General features: G+C 34.0%; 1 long non-coding RNA gene across 1 annotated transcript in view; it reads right to left on the bottom strand.

The window, feature by feature from the left end:
• Positions 1-2,171: 2,171 nt before the first annotated feature.
• Positions 2,172-22,445, bottom strand: part of LOC141490828 (uncharacterized) — a 67,765-nt gene continuing 47,491 nt past the window's right edge. The window contains exon 3 of the long non-coding RNA XR_012469363.1: positions 2,172-2,444. This is a non-coding gene — a long non-coding RNA (uncharacterized LOC141490828). The remainder of the gene's footprint in view (positions 2,445-22,445) is intronic.

Genomic DNA, 22,445 nt, shown 5'->3' with positions numbered 1-22,445 from the left:
ATTTACTGTCAAAATTTCTTTCCTTTCAAATTAAAAAATCTAATTTTAGTGTACTTCTTACCTCATGGTACAATGGCTGTTATGGAAATAATGTGACATCTGATGGAGAGCTCCATAAAACATCTGTTCCTTTTGCTTAGTTAGCATAGACACTGAGGCAACTTCAGTGTAGCTTTGAAGCATGAAGTCCCTAGAATTTGAAAGTCATTGATCCTGTATTTAATAAGCATGAGTAAAAACTGGAAAAAGGATATGAACTGGGGCTGGGGAAGTGCAGTCAGTTTTTACATTTTGACGAGTTACCAACTTCCCTTCAACGAAACTGACAACCTTTCTCAGAGTACAAAAACAACAAAGACATCAAATTGTGCTGAACACTGAAATAAAACCAATGCTTTGAGCAGCTGGTTTGGAGCTGGATTGGATGGCTAAGATATGAAATATGCTAATCCCTAGTCCAAGGACAGCAAGCTTCTAGGTAAAGGAATAATAAGGGCATGTGAGCATCTTCAGGTTTTTCTCAACATTTCACAACTTTAAAATTCTAAATCTACACCAAGGAAGACATGCATTAATGCCACTGCAGATAAGGCTGCTATAATTAGGTACATTCAAGTCATTTTTACATTGGTCCCAGGAGCACTTGTGCTAAACATGAGTAATGCTTCTACCTTTTTTGGTTCTTTTTATTATTAGAGTTAGGCAAATTGTCATGTTGATTTGGGCATTTATTTCAACCTTTATTAAGTCTCTAATATGTATAAGACATTGTACTAGTTAATAGGACAGAAAAGAATATTTATTTTAAAAACTCTCTTCCCTCACAAAGGTCTACCTTGTCATTTAAACCTGATGGCAGCAAATTTTCCAGTATTTTAACAAATACTGAAGGATCAACTACTGCATGAACAGACATTCCAGCTGCATAGAATGAACCTTTACTTTGTCAAAGATCATTGACTTATCTACCCATCCCTCACTTTAGTAGTAATGACCTTGTCATTTCATCAAGGTGGGGACTCTTTCCAATGACGCCCATTCATCCTAGGAAACTTTCATCTATGTCCTCTACATTCACCAAATGGAGCCTGAGAAGTACCTTAATGATATATTTTTTTTAGGTTTTTGCAAGGCAAATGGGGTTAAGTGGCTTGCCCAAGGCCACATAGCTAGGTAATTATTAAGTGTCTGAGATCGGATTTGAACCCAGGTACTCTGGACTCCAGGGCAGGTGCTTTAACCACTATGCAACCTAGCCACCCCAATGAATGATATTTCTTATCTTGATCTTTTAAAAATAGCATTCATTCACCCTGAGTGTCTAATAGCTAACACTTACTCTTTTTTACAAACTTTTCTCCTCTTTCTGGTCACCTGGGTTTCCAACATTATGCATTATTGTGTTGCATCCTATCAACTTTCATCATATGTCTGGCCATTATCCTTCACACGATTGCCCCTCCATGAACAAAATTAATCATGTAAGTTAAAAAATCTTTATGTTTTTTTCTAAAAGATATTTAATGTTTAAAATTAAGAATAGAAACTCTTTAAAAATAATAAATGAAGAAATATGAAAGTATTTCTTATCCCTCAATAACAAAGATTAAGAACTATCTAAATATCTAAAATATATTTCATAAAGTCATTCTCTTTGTTCAGAGCAGAGGTCCCCTAGGTCTTACTCTGAGTCTATTAATTGGTACTTTAGATATAGTTTTGAAAAAAAAGATATAATTTTGATAGAATTATTTATGTAATTTCTCAACTAGGACCAGATTAGAAATATATTATTCTAGATTAGAAATGTGCTCACCTATCCACCTAGGCAAATCAAAGGAAGCTTGCCAAAGACTTGCTTCTAGGTGTGAATAAAAAAAAAGGGTCTTTCCCTCCCATTTTGTCCATGTTCAATAATTCCTGCTTGGTTTCAGTGGAGAGTTGATGAGAGCGTTTTCGGACTTGAGTGACAAAAGGACTCATATTGTGAAGAAAAATAAAATCTTCTGGTTGGTTGATGAAGCAGAAGGCTTTCAGATACAGGAGACATTTTTCTGGAACTTAGAATATATATATTAATATTGTTAGTGAACCCTATTACTCTCTCTTTTCCCTGGTGGCTTTCATGTTAGAAGTCTATTTTATAATGTCAGAGGAGGAGGGAGTCATTATTGAAAAGCAACAATAAACCCTATCCTAAGCTCCTTCACAGGTGCCAAATATCTGCAAAGCAAGATATTACTATTTTAGTTTGGTTTGAGTCGGGGGTTTTTGTTGTCTGGTATTTATTCTTCCCAAAATCTTACCTTAATGTTTATCTGGAGATACAATTACTGGATTTTGACTTTTTGGGTTTTGAAATGCTGGAAAAGTCACAAGAGAGTCCTTTAGTAATTAGAGATGGTAGCAGAAATCAAGGGAGCTGGCAGCAGCAGAATCTAAATCTAGAGAAGAATCAAAATAGTTTCCATGTGACTTATTTCACCCATTCTATCAATGTAGTGAGCCATCAAACACTTACCAATAGACATTTATAAAGTACCTACTATGTGACAGTCATTGTAGTAAGCCATAAGTCAAGACAACATAATATGTTGAAAGCAATCAACTCAACTAAGCAAAAGAGCAACTCATTCATTGAGATGTCCTGCTCCAAAGTAAAACTGATAGAGATTCTTCAGGAGGCCAAGCTAGGAATCAGTCATGTACCCTCATCCCCATATTATCATCAGATGAATATCACATTTGAACCTACTCTCCTTAGGGACCATGCACAGATGATAATGTTAGTCCCTAGATTGAACTATTTTTGTTAACTCTGTCCTTTCTCTTTGAGGGGAGAGGATCATATGGAAGATTCTGAGAAAAAAAAATATTAGAAACTCTGGTCCTTCAATGTTCTAACGATAGGACCCTGAGGGAACTGCCACTAAGGAGTCATCATTGAACATGTGGATTGGAGATAATCCAGAGAAGATGCTACAGAGACTCAAAATTAGAGGGTCACATAGTTGAACATGTTGCTGAAGGCAAGTCTCTAGGGTTATTTCTTATACAGGACTATCCTATCAGTATTATTTTTACATTTAGATTTGTGTGAGTGCCAAAGAAATGAATGGCAAATCTGGGGATACGTTGAATGGTAAAAGCAAATAAATTTCCAAGAGCTAGTCAATAAATCCCATGCAAAAATAAAAACAAAACATTACCTTTCCAATCACATTTTCTCACATCTCTACATTCAGTTCTCTATAAAGTCCTTAAGTTCTTTCTATAGTATGCTATCCTTTTCCTCTTTTGCCTCATCTTCATTGGCAAAATAATAGGGTAGGATTTGGTAATCTCTAAAACTCTATAAGTCTATGATACATTAGTTTTAGTTTTTGTTTGTTCTATTATTTTTAAATAAACCATGTTTCAACACTATGATCCCACCCTGTGACTATGTGTTTCTGCAATGAAGATTTCTAATCAACCATGTCTTTTCATCATATAATATGCTTGTCCATGTTCTCTTGTAAATCCCCCTATTAGGTGGCTTAGTGTAAAATACTGAGTGTGGAATCAAAGAGACCTGAATTCAAACCCTGCCTCTAACTAGTTGTGTGACCTTGGGCAAGTCACTTATTCTCTGTCAGTCTTATTTTCCTTAGCAGTAAAATTGAAATGATTATAATAGCGACCATTCTTCAGAGTTCCAATCAGAATAGGATGAGATGATATTTTAAAGTGCTATGTAAAGATCAAAGTGCAATATAATGCATTGGAAGTTTTTCTTTTAGTCTTTTTCCACTGTAGGGGTACCAGGGTAACACTATCTCCACCCATTTGTTATTTTTCTCTTTCCTACATAAATAACCTATTTCCCTTTAAAATTACATTTTCCTCTTTCCATTATAGGATCATAGACATAACTGAGGGACCTTAGAGATCATTTACTCTAATTCCATATTTAACAGATAAGGAATATAAATCCCAGAGCATATAAGTGATTTCCCTAAGATATGATAAGCAGCAGAGCAAGAATTTGAATCTGAGTAATCTGACTTCAAAACCAGTCCTCCTTCCATCCACCATGATAATCCAGGCATACACTGCAAGCATTATTATTCATAATTTTCAGATGAGGACATCTGAATGACAAGTCCATGGTCAGATTACTAAGGAATTACAGATTTTCAAAGTGAATCACGTCTTCCGATTTTAAGTTCAATGTTGTTGATTCCCCCTACCCATATCAAATTCTTATTGGTTTATTTTAATCCATTTGTTCATAGCATTTGCCAGTTTCAGAAATAAAATTACCTTGAAAGATGAAGGGAGATAATTCTGATTTAATGCATTTTGCTTTTTAAGGTGTTACATGAAAATTGGTAGCCAGGAAAATTTGAGACAAACATAACTTTTCTTAGAAGGGAACATTTAATTTGCCTCAAAAACAAACAAAAAATCACCTAAATATGTGCCTTCCTTCAAAGAGATCATTAAAGTTTATGAGTCTAGCAGTAAAATTTTAAGTATAAATATTCAAAAGGCAAACTTTGCAGGGGAAGCACAGTTAGATTGTTTGGGGAGGTAGGGTGGAGTGCAGTGGATAGTGTGCTGAGTGTATAGAATTAGGAGGTCCAAAGTTCAAATCCTATCTTGGACACTTAAAAGTTGTGATCCCAGACTACTTAGTCACCCTCTACTTTCTCTCCATTTCCTCATTTATGGGAGATAATAAAATAATATAAACAAAATGAAATATTTGCAAAATTCTTTGGAAATTGTAAAGAGTTTTAGAATACTGGAAATTATTAAATTTGAAACTATGCAGTTTACAGGTTTCTGCCAGGCTGCCCTCAATTTTCTCTTCTAAAATTCTTGATTTAACAATTATATTTTTAAAACTAGAAGGGACCTTGGAAATCATCTAGACTATTTTAAAGTTATATTTATGCCTTCTTATTTTTATATCAAAATCTTTCTGGGAAAAAATTTCTTTCTCTCCTCTCCCCTTCTCAAAAAAAAAAACAGAAAAAAATCTTCCTTCTAATGAAAAACATTGTTAAGCAAAACTACAATCAAAATTCCATTTCATGATATAGACAATATTTCTTATTCATAGTTTCTTATTCACTTATCTTTCTAGAAGAAGGAAATGTGTTTCTAGAAATATTCTTGTGAAGAAAGATAATTTCATTTAATGTGAATTTAGCTATCTTTTAATATCACTTTAATTAGCATAATTGTTTCTATTTTTTCTCCTGCTGTTTCTTTCTTTATCCTGCAGTGAGTTGTTTAGGGCCCCATATGTTCTAATCACTTCTGTGACATGTAAATATATGCTACCCTCTAAAGTTGGATGGGCATACTCCATGATCTTTTCTAGTTTCTAATTTACCTTCATATCTTTGTTTTCTTTGGAGAAAAAAGATAAACCCTTTTAATTGTATAAATACAGAGTTTATTTCATGAGCAGTCACAAAATGAAGATGGATGCTCATGAGTGGGTGATGATAGTTGGTAGATGGATGAGCGATGGATGAGTGGTGATGATGATGATGATAATGATAATGATGACAATAGTGATGTGGAAGTAGTACAGGCTTTGCAGTCAGAGAGAGCCCATGTTCATTACATCTACTTCCTGTGCTTCCAAGGTCATTAATGACAATATGACTTTGAATCTTCACAGATTTGGTGTTCTATATTTTGTAAACATATGCATCATGCATACATTTTAAGTGTAGGGAGAGCATGTATTTTTAAAAAAGATAGATTTTGTGCCAGAAAACTCTTGTTTGAGAGTTTTTTAGGGAGTTAAAATCATAGCACAGAGTCCAAGATGCAATGCAGTCAGCTCTAATGCACCTAGTCATCTCATGTTCTAAGTCATGTTTCATTTGAAAAGCCTGCTCTAGGTCTATGTACTGGATGAAGGTAAGATAAGACCTGCTTGTCCTATTTAGTATCATAATCAAACATTAAATTGTACATATCATTTCAACAAGATTTTTAGTGATTGAAGTTTCACATACATAAAAGGGAATTTAAATAAAATCATCCATATCGTCCACAATCGATAGGTGACTTGGTTGACATTTAGGTAGGGAAGTGGAGAGAGAGTCTTGGGGTCAAAAATATCTGAGATCCAATGTGACCTATGTTTCTGAGGAAGTCATTCAACTTTGCCTCAGTTTCTCCTCTATAAAATGAGCTACAGAAGGAAATAGCAACCAATACCTTTGCTAAGAAAATCCCAAACTGGATCATTAAGAGTTACAATTGACATGATTAAACAATAGCAGAAAACAATAAAAGTTGTTCTATTTGCTTAGATAAAGATTTTAGCCTGATACTGAAAGAGAAGAAAGAATATATGTGAGCATGTGTGTGTATATGTGTTTGTGTGTGTATATACAACCATAAATATATATTTATGGGTGTGTATCTCTCAATAATTTATTTTTTAAAGTACTGAACTTTGGGGAAATTTAGCATAGGAACAAATAGTCTTAACAATCCTTCATAGACATCTAAAGTATCAATGTAGCACAGGAAGATATAATAATGAATATTTATAATGGGGGAACTGAACTGTCAATAAAATTAAATTATTTTCAGTGTATGATAGAAGAGGTAATGTGAATAAGCACCCATTAAAATGGTTATTTAAAAATACCATATAACTAAAAATGTTTTAGTTTAGTTATATCATATGCTTCCTGAATGATGATAAATAAAAATTTTCTGTTCTTAATGCTATTCTATGATAAAAGATTATGTAGGAAAGGAAGGGACAAGAAAAGGAAGGAGAAAAGAGAGAGAAAAGGAAATGAGGTGATGAAAAGAGAGACCAAAGTATTAATATAATGAGAAATTGAGGTAAAGACACATAAACAGTCATGTACAGAAAGAAAAAAAAATTTAAAAAAACACTTTAATGGAGCACTGTTGCCATCTTGTGGCATTTTATAGTACTAGGGCTAAAAATTTGGAAGATGGTGTTGAGTTCTTGCTATTACAGGCATAAATGCAGTTATCATTGTTTTAGAGTTGTACCTCCAAGTGAATGAAATGAGGTTGATGCTCTGATAAAGATCACAAGTGATACTTTCTCCCTTATTGAAGTTGGACAATTTGAAAGCACACAATTTGAAAGTATACATAGATGCGCCTGCATATGTATATGTCTATATAATTATATATGTGCTTATAAATACAGGTTACATATTTAAAAATATGTGTGCGCGCATACTTTTCAAGAATTTAGACTTCATATCCACAAAATGGAAATTTTATCTTTATGCTGTTTATTATGACTGGGAGGTTATTTATTATTTCTTTCTTTTGGACAAAGGGTCGCTTAACTAAGATTTTAAAAGAACATGTCTCAGCATAATCCAAAAGTATTCAATAGAATTCTATACTTTCTTTGCCATGTGCTAGAAACTAGAACAAAATTAAACATCTGGCACCATCCTTCCCTCAAAGAGTTTGCTTTCTATGGGGGGGGGGATGGCAAATAAGACAAAGGTGAACTAGGATCATTTAAGAAGAAAGAAGACTTAGAAAAGTCAAGGCCAAGGTGGCATCTGACATTGGTCTTTCAAGGGTAAGGAGTATATAAGGAATAATGCAGAAGGAGTATATTATAGACATGAGACACATCTCACAGGTGGAGGTGAAAAAGCATACTGAGTTTAGGTAAACCCTGGAGTCTATTTTTGATGAACTTTGTGTGAGAGATCAAAGATCATAGGATAAATCTGATAGGGGAAGAGGTCATTTTGTCAAATGTCCTCAATGAACAGATGAGAAAACTAAGGTCCCAGCATGTTAAGCAACTGATCCAAGGTCATGCGAGTAGTAATTTATGAGAAGCAGGACTGGAATCCTTTAGAACCAGAGCAATGCTTTTGAAGCAAGATATTGAAAGATCTTAAGGAGTAGATAAGTAGTGGGGTTTTTTATCTTACAGGTAATGGCAAGTCACCAAAGTTTTATGAAGTTAATGACAGAAATATGGCATCTTGAGGAGATAAATGTGGCAGAGTATAAAAAAGATGACTTTCAAGTCATTTATCTTCAGTCATTTTTCAAATTAGAATTTAAATTATAATAGGCTCAAATTTAATGTGTCCTGTTATGTGCAAGAATAAAACAAGGAATAAATTTTTTGTTAAAAAAATCATAATTATCTTTAAACTAAATGACACAACAAAAAACAGATCCATACATTCAAAATCTAGTTCTTTCATAAAGACTTTTTGATTGTTTTTTTCAAGTCAATGGGGTTAAGTGACTTGTCCAAGGTCACACAGCTAGGTAATTCTTATTTTTTAAAAGATTTTATTTATTTTGAGTTTTACAATTTTCCCCCTAATCTTACTTCTCTTCCCCCCCCCTCCACAGAAGGCAACTTGCCAGTCTTTACATTGTTTCCATGGTATGCATTGATCCAAATTGAATGTGATGAGGGAGAAATCATATCCTTAAGGAAGAACCATAAAGTAAAAGAGATATCAAGATCAAACAATAAAATATCAGTGTTTTTTTCCTAAATTAAAGGTAACAGTCTTTGGTTTTTGTTCAAACCCCATGGCTCTTTTATCTGGATACAGGTGGTATTCTCCATCACGGACAGCCCCAAATTGTTCCTAAGTGTTGCACTGATGGATTGAGCAGTCCATCAAAGTTGATCATCACCCCCTTGTTACAGCTGGGTAATTAATGTGTCTGAGGCTGGATTTGAACTCAGGTCCTCCTAACTCTAGGGCCAGTGCTCTATCTACTGCAACATCTAGCTGCTCCTCATAAAAACTTTTTGAATAATCCCATCTAGAAACTACTACTATGCCACTTAAAATGATAAGTTCTTATTTTGCTTGTGGCTGTTTTTGCCTTACATACCTTATTTATCCTAATATCCATAAGGGCAAGGACCAGATATCATCTGTCTTCAAGTCAGCCACATTGTTTCCCTCCTTGTTTCCCTGTGTTCAATTTATGATAAAGTAGCATAGTATAAAGGCTTCACTTAAAAAAAAAAGTCTGGGCTTAATTCATTTAACCCGTTTTGATCTCTTGTACTGAACACAGTACTTGGAGCATAGGAAACAATAAATATTGATCGACTGAAATATAATGTGTAATTATCAATACAAATATAAGGTAGACTATTATGAACACTGGATATTAAGTCAAAATAATAAATCTGCATTTTTTGTCACAGATCAATTTTCATGATACCTGAAAAAAAGATAGACTGTCAAATGCGTGGAAATTTTTTTAAAAAGTTAGATACCTTATTATTATGAATCTTTCTTCCCTAAAAAGTTGATAAAAAGAATAGCAATATTTTTCCACCTTTATAAAATTGATCTACAGGAAGATTGAGAATATTCTTTGAGTTTTAAATTTAAATAATTTATTTTTTGAATTGTAGAATTTAAATAAAATAATTTATTGAGAAATAATTTAAATAATTTAAATTTAAATAAGAAAACCTAAGATTGCTTCCTCAAATTCTTTAGACTATCCATACTTCAGAGGTGACTAAAAATTAGAGAAAATTCAAGACAATTTGTTTATATCTGAGTATATAAACATATATACAAAAATATTTATCTAACTATATATATATATATATATATGAAATGCCACCTTAAAAGGTCTTTTCCAGAAGTATGCTTCCTATGCATATTTTAACATTATATGAACATTTGAAATATGCAACAAGAATAACCTTTATTCTACAACCTAATGATTTTCATCAAATAAGCCATAAGACAATGTTTGTCATTGTTGGTAGATACTCTTCCAACAAACTGAAGTAAGATTCCTTTTCAGTGATTGGTCTTTCAAATGTTCTTATAGATTACCTTATCCTGTTACATCTGGCTGATAACTTTTCAGATCCTTCTAAATGAAATATAAAATTGCTCTAAAATATTTGGTCCAGCTCTCCATGCAAGAAATTCCAAGTGCATAAAAAATATCAAGTTAAAATTAAATACGGGGGAGATAGACTTTTATGCAAACAAAGTCAGACAAGACAAATTGATTAAAAGAAAATAGTTAACCAGAGACAAAATCAAGTAATCTGCTTTCAGGTTGGAAGAAAAATCAAGTATTTTCCAAGTAAGGAAGAGAAGAAAGAATGGGTGCAATTTCCTGAAATCAGAAAAAAAAAAGAAGTATCCTGCTCACCCTAAGTGTCTCTAAACAATCAAAAAAAGCCCCATGGAAATGACAATTGATTGATCAGTGGGTACAGTTTTCAGATAAGCCAAATGTTACTTGAGATATTTAATTGTGAGAAAGTTGTCCTTCAGATCTGATGGGGTTTCTGATCAGTATAACCTAGGTTCTTATTAATGGCTCTAAGCAGCAGGTACAGGAAGTTCAGCATCCTAACCACAAAGATCTAAGTCCTCTCACAATTACCACAACTGAATTATGTTTTCTCATAAGACAGGAAGTGGATCAGATCTATAACTGAATTGAAAGAGAACTGAGCTAGTTCCAGAATTGTGTCATAAGATGGAATCAATGTGGTTCATTCAATTCCCTCTACCACTTGCTGATCAAATAATTCTCTAAGGAGCAAGGTAAGAGAAAATGAAGGGGGTAATCATTTGTAACACACCTAGTATGTTCCACACCTCTGTCTTGTTTTATAAATATTATGTTAGTGAATTCTCAAAATAATCCTGAGTATGGGGGCGGCTAGGTTGCACAATGGATAGCGCACTGGCCCTGGGTCAGGAGAACCTGAGTTCAAATCTGGTCTCAGACACTTAATAATTACCTACCTGTGTGGCCTTGGGCAAGCCACTTAACCCCATTGCCTTGCCAAAAATAAATACATAAATAAATAATCCTGAGTTCTCTTTTATCCCCATTTTACAGTGGATATAACTGAAGAAATTTGAATTTAAATGATTTGTCTAGAACCACACATTTAGTAAATATAACCAAACATAAGAGCACATATTATCATAGGTAAATAGTGTAAATGACCAATGAGATTAGTCCCTAATGAATATTCCCTAATTTCATAGTCTAGCAAATGGTGTGGTGTATTTAATGACTTAAAGTTTGAATGAACTCATGAATGAGCATTTTTGTTAAGCATTATTTTAAGACAGAAACTGTATTAAATACTGTATTACAAATACAAAAATACAAATATAATATGCACTAAGTAAGACAAATCTCTGCCTTCTAGGAGTTTTCATTTTAATATAAGAAGATAGATAGGCATAGGTTGATTCATTTTTTGGATATTTTATTCCTAAAAAAGCTTCATTTTAATGGCAATATTTTTCTAATAATGCTGTATAGATCAAAGACTCCAAATAATTAAAATTTCAGATCTCTTTTGAGTGAATTAGGCAAATAAGTAGTGAACTGCAACAAGTTGCCAGTGAAGAAAGTGAAATGAAAGGTATCTGATTGCAAAAGCAAACAGAGTAGTCATGAAACAAGAGTATAGCCACTAAACATTGTTGCTCATACAATATCAAGAGATCTAGAGAAAATCCCATTCAGGATAACAAGGCATTGCCTATGAAGGACCCACAGGAAAACAAAGAGTTGTGGTCTGATCTGTTGGAACCAGTATTCACATCAATAAAATCACAAAATGATCATTAATAATCTGCTGGATAGGTTGACCCCCCTCTCTCTTGAATCATTGCTTGAATGAATTTCAAATCCTTTTCCTAGGGGAGGGGGGAACTCAATAAATTATACATTCTTTCATCATTTCTGTCATCTATAAAATAAAGTTGGATTTGCTGGCTTTTAAAATCCCTTCTAACTTAAAAAAATCTTCTGGCCCCAAAATCCAAGGTCTACAAGTCTCTGTTTTATCATTTCTAAAGTGGAGACAATGACACTTGCAATGTCTACTTCTTTAAATACTTTATCAATGTGAACCATTACAATCATCAATGAATAATGAATGAATTACTGAAGAGTGTTACATGGGAAACTATTGGCCCCAAAGGATCAAGCAGCTTGGGCTTGATATTTTGCCTTCACTACTGTCAATACAGGAAAAAAGCTGTAATTTTAATTATTCTCATACATCATCACCCAGGCATATCAACACTAAAAAAAAATCCATCATGGCATGAGTTTCAAAATAACACAAAGAAATTCTTTGCTGTTTGCTGCAGACTGATAACAAAGAATGAAAGACCATGCTAAATCAATGGCACAATGCCAGCTTAAATAGAATTGTCTAAAATAATCCATTAGTTATGGTCTCAGAAGCATAGTGAGTGCTGATTTTGACCTTTTCCAATTTCAGAAGTGAGCAAAATTTCTTGATTTACAAGGAATAAAAAGTGAAATATGATTTAAGTAATTTCCATATTTTATTTGAATATTTTATATCAAATAAGTAGTGCATATATTACAGTTGATACTATATGATCACATGAATATTAAATATCACAATAATAGTATAATAATGTAAATATCTTAAAGGATAGCTTGCGAAATTTTAAGTAGCTTTGTGTGGTCAGATAGCAAACTTTCCTACATTTTAAGTTCCACAGAACTTTCTGCCCATATGGTTACTGCCTCATATTACTTCAAGTATAGCTATTATTAGTAATCCTGAATTTGGGAGGAAAAGTAAGTCAGGTTTGTTGTTGGGTTTGTTTTTTTTTGCACAGCAAATTGGGTTAAGTGACTTGCCCAAGGCCAAACAGCTAGGTAATTATTAAGTGTCTGAAGCCGGATTTGAACTCAGGGACTACCTGATTCCAGAGCTGGTGCTCTATCCACTGCGCCACCTAGCTGTCCCTAAACATAAGCCAGTTTTACTGAACCAAAGAATGTATAGGGGGTGATGATGTGCTAAGCTTGGACATTAGATCTGAGATAGATTGTGAAGGGCTTTAAATGACAAAGAGGAGTTTGTATTTTATCTAATGTGGTAATAGAGATATTAATTCAAAATTATTTTGAAATTATTTGTTCAAAAATAATTATATTTGAGTCACATGTTCTCCAAGATTATATACATTCATACAAGTGTGCAAGTGTGTATATGTATGTGTGCATTGTATATCATATATTTACCTATATGTATATGTATTATATATTATATATTTCCATACTACCATAGAAAAATCTTCTAGATGTGTCTTAGATTAGAGATTTTACAGCTAATTCTGCAATCAGTGCAGCCTCTCAGGCTGATATGCAAAAGAATACAGATCAGATTTCTGACATTTAGGTTAATTTTCGCTTTAATAGCACTAAGGAAACAGAGGTTCTCTTCTAGCCAGTATTATATCTTCCATTCTTGAAAGCATTGGCTATAACAAATGAAGATATTTTGAAAGTTGTGGATAAATCAACTTGCCTTGACAGATGTAGATGGGGTTGAAACACCCTTCCCTGGGGCTAGCTAAATGTCTGAAAGAAAGTTTGGGAGAGAAGAGGTAATAGAAGAGGTATTATCTTTCTATGCCTATGGAGAGCTATTACATTGACCTCATTGTTGTAAGCCTGTGCAATCTGAACAGTACACCAGTGCCATGCCAGGAAATTGAATTGGTTTCATTTGAGTTATCTTACTAAGCATCTAAAGATCACCTGGAAAGATAAGGTACTAGACTCTGAGGCCCTTTCTCTCAATGAACTGCAAAGAATACAAACTTGGGGTGGCTAGGTGGCACAGTGGATAGAGCACCAGTCCTAGAGTCAGGAGTACCTGGGTTCAAATCTGGTCTCAGACACTTAATAATTACCTAGCTGTGTGGCCTTGGGCAATCCACTTAACCCAATTTGCCTTACAAAAACCTAAAAAAAAATCCAAACTTTTATACAGAGTATATCTTCAATGGGTGGCCAACTGGTGGAATGTCAAATGTACATTTGACTGAAAGATTATATTGCAGAGAACTCACAAAACATAAGCTGTCTCATGGTCAGAAGAAATAATATTTGGCCACTCTCAAGATCTCTCCAAAGAACTTTGGAATCAACTGTGTAAGACACTGGCACAACCACCCCGAATGACATGCCATTATCAAAGAAGATGCTGTGTGGCATGAACAGAGCAGAAATGCAATCACAAATGAATTGTGAAATGTGCTAATTTAGAAACCTTTCCACTCCAACTGCTCATATGAACTATTTCTTCCCTGAGTTTTCCAAGTTTGCATTGATCAGACATAGTGGGACATTCTGTACCTTGACTCCAACAACATGATGTTATTTTGATTCTCTTTGAGTACAAAGGACAGCAACCATTTCACAAAGTAGTAGATTTCAAATTAACTTCAATATAAAACTAAAGCTAAAAACAAAAACTATGCTGAATTATTTTTCCTTTTTTAAGTATTATTTCATTTTTTATTTTTATATATTTTATATTTATTTTTATATTTATTATTTTATTATATATGTATAATATATATTTATTTTTACATATATTTTTATAGTACTATGAAGATTGAAAAGTGACTTACAAATTATATCTCATTTTATCATCAGAACAACTATGAGGGATTGGCATTATTATCATCCCTTTACTTTTACAGATAAGGAAACTAAGGCATTAAAAGCGTAATTAAGCTTTTTATCTTTTATTTATAATTAATTAATTAATTAAAAGTTTAAATGAGGGTTCTACAATCAATACTTTTCTTAGGATAGAATCAGATTTAGATTTACTGACTCTGAACACAGAACTCTATCCACTGCAGCTCTCAGTTGCTTCAATGTAGCTATAATAGATTATATTCATATGTAGGTCCTATAATTCTATTTTCAATTAGGTTTTTCCCTTTAGTAAAAATTTGCACTTTATAATTCATTATATAAAATAGTTTTGGAAGGATGAAATCCTAAATTAAGTTTTAAAGAAGCAAATTCATGTTTCAGACAATCTTCTCATGTTGATTTATTATTTATACTCTTATTTAGTTCCTTAGCAGTACTGATAGGTTAAGAAATTTTTCATGGTCAAACAATTTTTGTTGTCAAAGGCAGACTTTAACCCAGGTCTTCCTTTCATGAAAGGTGATTCTCTGTCTACTCTACCATGCTGTTTCTCTAAGCAAATGCAGATTAGAACAAACTAAACTTTTTTTTAGACTGTGAATTTAAAAATCTTAGATGTTGAACAGTAGGTAAAAAAGTAATTGTCAATGAAACCTGAAAAAATATAACAAAGGCATAATTTCTTGAAGAAGCAAACCCAGCAGGGTTTAAACTGCAATTGAACAGATGAATTTTTAAAAAATGTTAAATGCATACAGATGTTCTTTCAAAGTTACACCCTGAGCTAAATATCTGGTTTCTGAATTTGGAATAATAAAAGTAAAGGGACAAAGGGAAAAAAAGGAAAATAACAGATAATATGGAATATAAAAAGTTCATGTTCATTTATGAACATTTCCTTATTCATATATACTTAGATACAGTGGCATTTTAAGAAAATGATTTTGAAATTGTGAGAAAAGTTTTAGTCTCTAAAGTTAAGTTTTAAAAAAAAGAAGCAATAGATTTATCAACCAAGAGAAAAAAATGGAAATGAAAATATTCACCTCCCAATTCTTAAGGGCATTTGAAGCTTTTAGCAGACAATCCACATTGGAGACATGATTGTAGAATGAACTAAACACTTCAGCAAACAGAACTGCTGCAATGTGGAAATATTTTAGATCCATTGATTAGTCTTATTTTATGTGAAACTTATCAAATATTCCCAGGATCCACATACTTATTACTTAATAACAGCACAGGAAACAACTAGCAGGGGAAAAAAGAGCCCTCTTTACACAATAACACAGACACAGATACAGCCAGGAAGACATACACATGGAAGGAAGACTGTCTATCTTGTGAAGAATAAATATAACCACTAGAGCAATAGAAAACAAAGAGAATTCAGGGGCAGTGTTTGGAGTTAAAGAATCTGGTTTAAATTTTCCCCTACATTTGGCAGTTATCAATGCATCCTTGAGTATTTACTCTATCTGGACTTCAGGATTTACCTATGAAATATGAAAAAAGTTGGATTAGATGACCTCTACGATCTCCTTTCTGCTTCATTAAAGTGGAACAGAAAGACCAAGCTCCAGTGGCTCTCTCTCATGTGTGGTCACAATTCTAGACTACAAAAATCTCATAAAGATGTTTCAAACTCAAACACCTCCTATTTATGCTAAGATAACTTGAGAGGACCTCAGAAAAGGCAGGGCCTCCAGGGGTTGAGGCTTGACTTGAGTGAAATATAGATAGCTCCAGGCAAACTCCACTGAGCCAATGAACACTAGACCCTGAGGAAGACTCCATTAGGAAGTGGACTAGATTTGGAAAAATATCTCCTCCACCCCCATCTCACTCATGGATGCTACATGTCCTTGTCAGCCTTTCCACCTACAAGTGAATATGTGCTGAATAGTTTCCAAGAGGCATTGTTCAATTTGTTTCACTATTGACCTGAATTTGAATTAAATTGCTTAACAGAACTGTTTATTAGGCATCATTGAGCCTATTCAATTTATCAACATTTCCCAAGCAACAATGTGAAATGAGTCCAAGAAATTTGCTCACATTTAGCCAAGAAAGAATAAGGTTCAGTTGGCTGCTGTTGGATATTATTTGTACAATCTATTAGGGAGGAGGGTTAAAAGTTTATTGCATCAGGACCAATTATAGCCTCATAGTTTAAATTATTCAATTCAATACTAGAAGAATACATTTTGGATTGGCCGATTATTGAGAATATCAGCATGGAGTTTCTTTCTCCTCCTATTTGGTTTTGTCTCCATTTCAATCTTATGGGATATGTTCTGTGGCACTAACAATGTGTGAGAATGATTTGAAACACCATGATTCTTTCCCGTTGTGATAGCACTTGGATGACAGATCAGCGTTTCCCTCTATCCTTTCAGAAAGTCTGACAAGAAGTCCAATGTTACATTGTCAGTAAAACACTAATTACTTATACACCCTGAAGGGTTGACACCAAATTTGAGATAATTGTCATTCCTTCTTTCTCAGATGGTTTGTCCACTTTAGGCTGGTACTTTGGAGATAGTAGTGGGGTTAACCCCTGGAGGACCAACTACCTGATAGGTAGGTAATGGCATCCAAATGGTACTAGGGGAAAAAAGGTGCCACATTTGATCATCTTATCATGATAGGATTGGAAAAAGCCATAGCATGTGTGTGTATATTGCAAATATGTATACTAAATGTATACATTATTACCTAGGAATACGTATATGTAATCATATAAAACTTCATCGTTTTATAGGTAGTATATTTATTTTTAATTTTTACATATTTTACATTTTAAAGGTGAAGAAATAACATCAGAGAGGTTGTGTTTTGTCTAATATTACAACTAATGAACTTTTAAGTTCATGTATGAACTCAGATCTCTTGAAAACTAAATCCAAAGTTCTAATACCGATACTATACTGCATATACATTCTGAGTCTTATCTTCCCCCATTTGCAAAAATGAGAATGTTAATAATATCAACTATCTGGGGTGACTAGGTGGCACAGTGGATAGAGCACTGGCCCTGGAGTCAGAAGGACCTGAGTTCAAATCCAGCCTCTGTAGCTGTGTGGCCTTGGGCAAGCCACTTAACGCCATTGCCTTACAAAAACTAAAAATTAATAATAATAATAATAATAATGATATCAACTATCTACCTTACCAGGTTGTTATGAAAATCAAATTAAATTAAATGAGTGAAATGTTAGAAAAAAGGGAATGAGTAATTCTTATGTGCCTAATAGGTACAAGGTAGTGAACACTTTCAAAAATCATCTCATTTGATTCTCATAAATATCCTGTGAAGCAGGTTTTATTATTATTCACATTGTATAGTAGAAGAAACAGTCAAACAGTAACTCGTTCAGCATCCCATAGCCTAGTTAAGTAAGGTGTTTCAGCTTCCAGAGCTCTATTCACGGCATCTCCAAATATTAATGGCAGTTATAATTATAAGGGATATTGTATGTACTTTGTCTATTTATCTCACTGACTGAATGCAACCTGATTTTAGGAAGTGAGTAGTAAAAAATTATATGCTTTCAGTTTATTGCCACATCATGTCTCCCGTATTGCCTCAACAAAATTCCCATTCCAACAAATTTTAAAGTATCTTCAAAATGTGCAAGCCCCTAGGATAGACATTGGAGACTTCAAATCAAAGTAATATCCTTGTCTGCAAAGAAGAGATCTCTATTTAAAAATCTATATCACATGAAGATGTAAGTAAATACAAGTTTGATGAAAGGGAATTTCAAGACATAAAAATACAAATGCCTAAGCATGGGAGGAAGGAGGTCAGTCTTAGCTCTCATGTTGAAGCTGACTGAGGAACTGCATTTTTAAGAGGCAGAGATAGGATGCAAAGGAAGTTGTATTCATTGCGGCAAAGTTAAATTCACTTATATTCATTTAAATTGGAAAATATATCCATTGCAGAAGCACAGCTGGCACATGTGCATGATGAGTAAAAGATATTGCTAAAAATGTTCCCATTCCTCAGCCGAGGGAGGCATCCTGCTGAGACATTATGGTTAGAAACATTGACTTGTTCCTCTTTCCCTTTCTTCTGTGCATTCCTTTGTAATCAAACTATTACCTTCAATATAGAGTTTGCTAAAATCATATTTACAGAAAAGAGGTGTTCTGAAAAAAGATTAAAGCTTATTTGTCTGTCTATGAATATAGATGTATGTTCATATGTCTATAAATATATGCATATATGTATTTATGTGTATATGTGCATATGTGCATATATATATTTATATACATATAAAATCTGTACAATCAGTTCTATTCCAAGTTTGGAGGTAGATATGGGTAAATAAAACCTCCACCACTATGTAAACATACTTTCATCATGATTCATCTTCCAGAATCATTATTTGAAACAAAATACCATGGACCATATAGAAGCAAACAAATTCAATGTTTGCTTACATTGGAAGCTTCTGGAGCACTGCCACAGACCTTGAAATGTCAACTGTTTTTCCTGTGGCATTGACATTTGATCTGGTTACTTGGTTCCCCTTTAAAGATAAATCTTTTCAGTTCACTTAACTGAGTCCTATCAAAATTGATGATCAAATAACAAGTTTTCTCTAGGAATGTCAACCTCTCCTATAGACTGAAAGGAAAAGGGGTAATTTATTGGTCCAAATAAAAACCTAAGCATTTGTAATTTCTTGGTTCTATATATCAAGATTTTATGGGACTTAAGGATAAGAATACTAAAAAAGTAGAAAGGCCCAAGTTGTGATGAGATTTAAAAGTCAAACACAGGACTTTATATTTTATGTCCAGGTAAAGGGGAACCATTGGAGATCTTTGAACAAGGACGATTGCATGGTCAGACCAACATTTAGAAAAAATAGCAATAATCTTGGCAGCTGTGAAGAAGAATCATTGGTGGGGTCATACATTTGAAGCAGACAGACCAGTTTGGCCACCAAAGTTAAACAATTGAGCAGTAATGAGAGAATAAACTATGGCTGTGGTCCTATGAGCAGAAAGGGGATATGTATGAAAGATGATGTGAAGAAGGAATCTGAACTAAGGGTTCCCGGACTCCAAGCCCAATATACCATTCTCTACATTGTGCTACCATATTCTACTTACTAAATCATTTCTGGATCTCCCTCATGCTGATGGAATGATGGTTGGTATTTTTTCCTGTTGCCTACTATGAAGAAGGACCTCTCTAGTCCCTCAGGACACAGACCTTAGCAATCATTTCCCACTTGGCTCCTGACCAAAAGCAAATGTTTAATACAGGACGATTTATTGAAAAGTCTCCTGAAGTTCTGTCACCTTCAAAGACTTAAAACCAAGATTTCAAGTGTAGATAGAAATGAACAGACTTAAAGGATGGGATGTTGCACCTATTACAGCTTCATTCATTTCATGGATGGGGCAATATCACTGTCATTTCCAATTAACAGATGGTTTCTGTGTTGTGGGAGGCATTTATTCACAGAGAGCTTCTCACCCTGCCATAATGTCTGTGAACATAGTGACAGCTGATCCCTGGGCTCCTGGGGGTGGTTGCTCATAGATGGTGAATTGGGGCCAGAACTTCTTTTCTGCCAGCAGGATGTCTCACAGGGCTATGAGCTGAGACAGTGAGCTGCCTCTTCTTCACTTCACTCCAAATGTTCATCTGCTTTTCTTCTTCATTAAGCTAGCATAAGTATACCTCCTATTTTGCCATGTTTCACATAAAATGCCTAATATGAAAACAGTCCAAGGGAAGTGAACTGTGGAAATATGGAACTTTCGAAAGAAAAATATATGGAAAAATGTATAGTCAAAAGAGCAACACTCTCTGGGATATCGGGTTCCTAAGCATCTTGAAAATAGGTATAGAAATACAAGTAGGGAGAGTTTCAGACTCAGGGTCATGGCCTTGGGGAAAAAAATTAGAGTTCAGTTGGCAGATCATTCACCCATCAATCAATCAATCAGCAAGAATTATTGAACATATACTACCTGCCAGAAACTGGATTTAAGTGTGGAGTTATAAATTCAGAGTGAAATCGTTCTAATCCTGGATGTTCTCACTGGGCTAAAGGGAGGAGGCAGGGGCAAATCTGTGTCTATAGGACAATAGAAAAAGTACTTTCAAGAAAAAATTCAAGATATTTGTGAAGGAAAAAGGAACAAACACTATTAGTGACAATCAAGAAAGGCTTCCAGTAGAAGGTGTCACTTGAACTGAGGGAACCAAGAGATTCTAGGACATACAGATAAGGAAGAGGAGCTTGGCAAAGGGAACGAGAAGGAAGATGGAGCATCATGTGTGAGGAACAGCAAAAAGGATACATCACTAGAAGGAAAAGTTAGATAGATAGATAGATAGATAGATAGATAGATAGATAGATAGATAGATAGATAGACAGATGATAAAGATGAAAGATAGATGATAAAAAGTAGTTGATAAATATAAAGGATAGAGAGATAATTGATAGAAATAGTTACGGATAGATGATAGGAAGATAAATAGAAGATGAGAGATAGAGAGATAGAGAGAGAGAGAATATTTATTGAGAGCATAAGAAATGGAAATACATCTATAAGCAAAAAGAAAGAACATTCAAGCCCTCAAGAAGCATATACCCTAATGGAAAAAGTCAAATACATAAGAATTAGAAAATGGTTGGGAGGGAAAATGAAAAATTATACCCTCACAGAGTCAGGGACTGGAAGTCAAGTTAGAAGTGAGCATGACTGGTAGAAATATTTCTTCAAATGGACAAAGCCAGAGTACAGTATTCATGGTGATGATAGCAATAGAAATGGAGACATTGTCAGTAGGAGGAAATAGAGGTAAGACTTAGTGAAGGCTGTCAGGGACTGAGCTAGCTTTTAAGGAATGATTAGTTGGAATCTAGCTGTATAGGTCTCCAAAAAACCAAACAGAGCATTTTATAACTAATTCTAAATTCCAAAGGAAGACAATGGATTTTATGAAGTAAAGAATATTGTCATATTGTCAAGCCTATGGTTTTAGAGGGAGAATCACTTGGGCAGTCCTGTGGAGAGTGAATTGTCATGTAGAGGGGAATCAAGTCAAGAACATAGGAAGTAATTACAATAGTCCAGGTGACATTTGGGAAATATTAAAAAAAAACAGTGTGGTAGCTTCCTGAGTAGGAAAGAAGAAGCTATATGCTAGAGGGAAGAGAAAACAATGAAATTTGCCAAAACTTTAATGGTGTTAGAGAAAAAAGAGAAAGTTTCTCTTAGACCTTAGAAAAGGTGTAGTAGAATAGTGGAATACTGAAATTAGAATAGAAATTAGAGCTCACCTGAGGACAGGTAATAAGTCTGGTAGCTGTTAAGGCATAGTGATGGATGATAAGAGGCTGAATGATGGATGATAAGGTGGATGAATGATCTGTTAAAGGAATTTGTGAATTTTGACTATGAAAATGGCTAAACATGATAAGGGGACGACAGGATATAGGCTGCATCTAGTCCTGTGTAAAGCTAGATGGCAAGTAGGAATAGGTGATTTGAGTTTTGTAGAATGAGCAAGGGAAGGTTGAGGTATTTAAGCAGACATCAATAATTATGTTGAAGTTCTCTAATATAAGGGCATGTGATGATGAGGATAGGAATTCAATGATGCAAGTGCTGAATTCCTTAAAGAGAAAATAACTTAGAACTGGCAGATAACTTCCTCTTGGATCTACATTGTTTGATCACTATTCCATTAGATTGCAAACTTTTTGAATGCAAGGACTTTTTGTACCATTCTTTCCTTTGTACCTCCAGAAGCTATCATAGTGCTTTGCATACAGTAGGCAAATAATCCCTGTGTCAATTTTAGAGAAATGAAAAATAAAAATTTTGCATGTATATACAGATTTCACCATGTATATAACCATATATAAATATATTCTTACACATATAGA

Source organism: Macrotis lagotis, chromosome 6, assembly GCF_037893015.1.
Source record: "Macrotis lagotis isolate mMagLag1 chromosome 6, bilby.v1.9.chrom.fasta, whole genome shotgun sequence".
Lineage (NCBI taxonomy): Eukaryota > Metazoa > Chordata > Mammalia > Peramelemorphia > Peramelidae > Macrotis > Macrotis lagotis.
The sequence above is the reverse complement of the archived record's forward strand: the minus strand, read 5'-3'. Positions and strand labels throughout refer to the sequence as shown.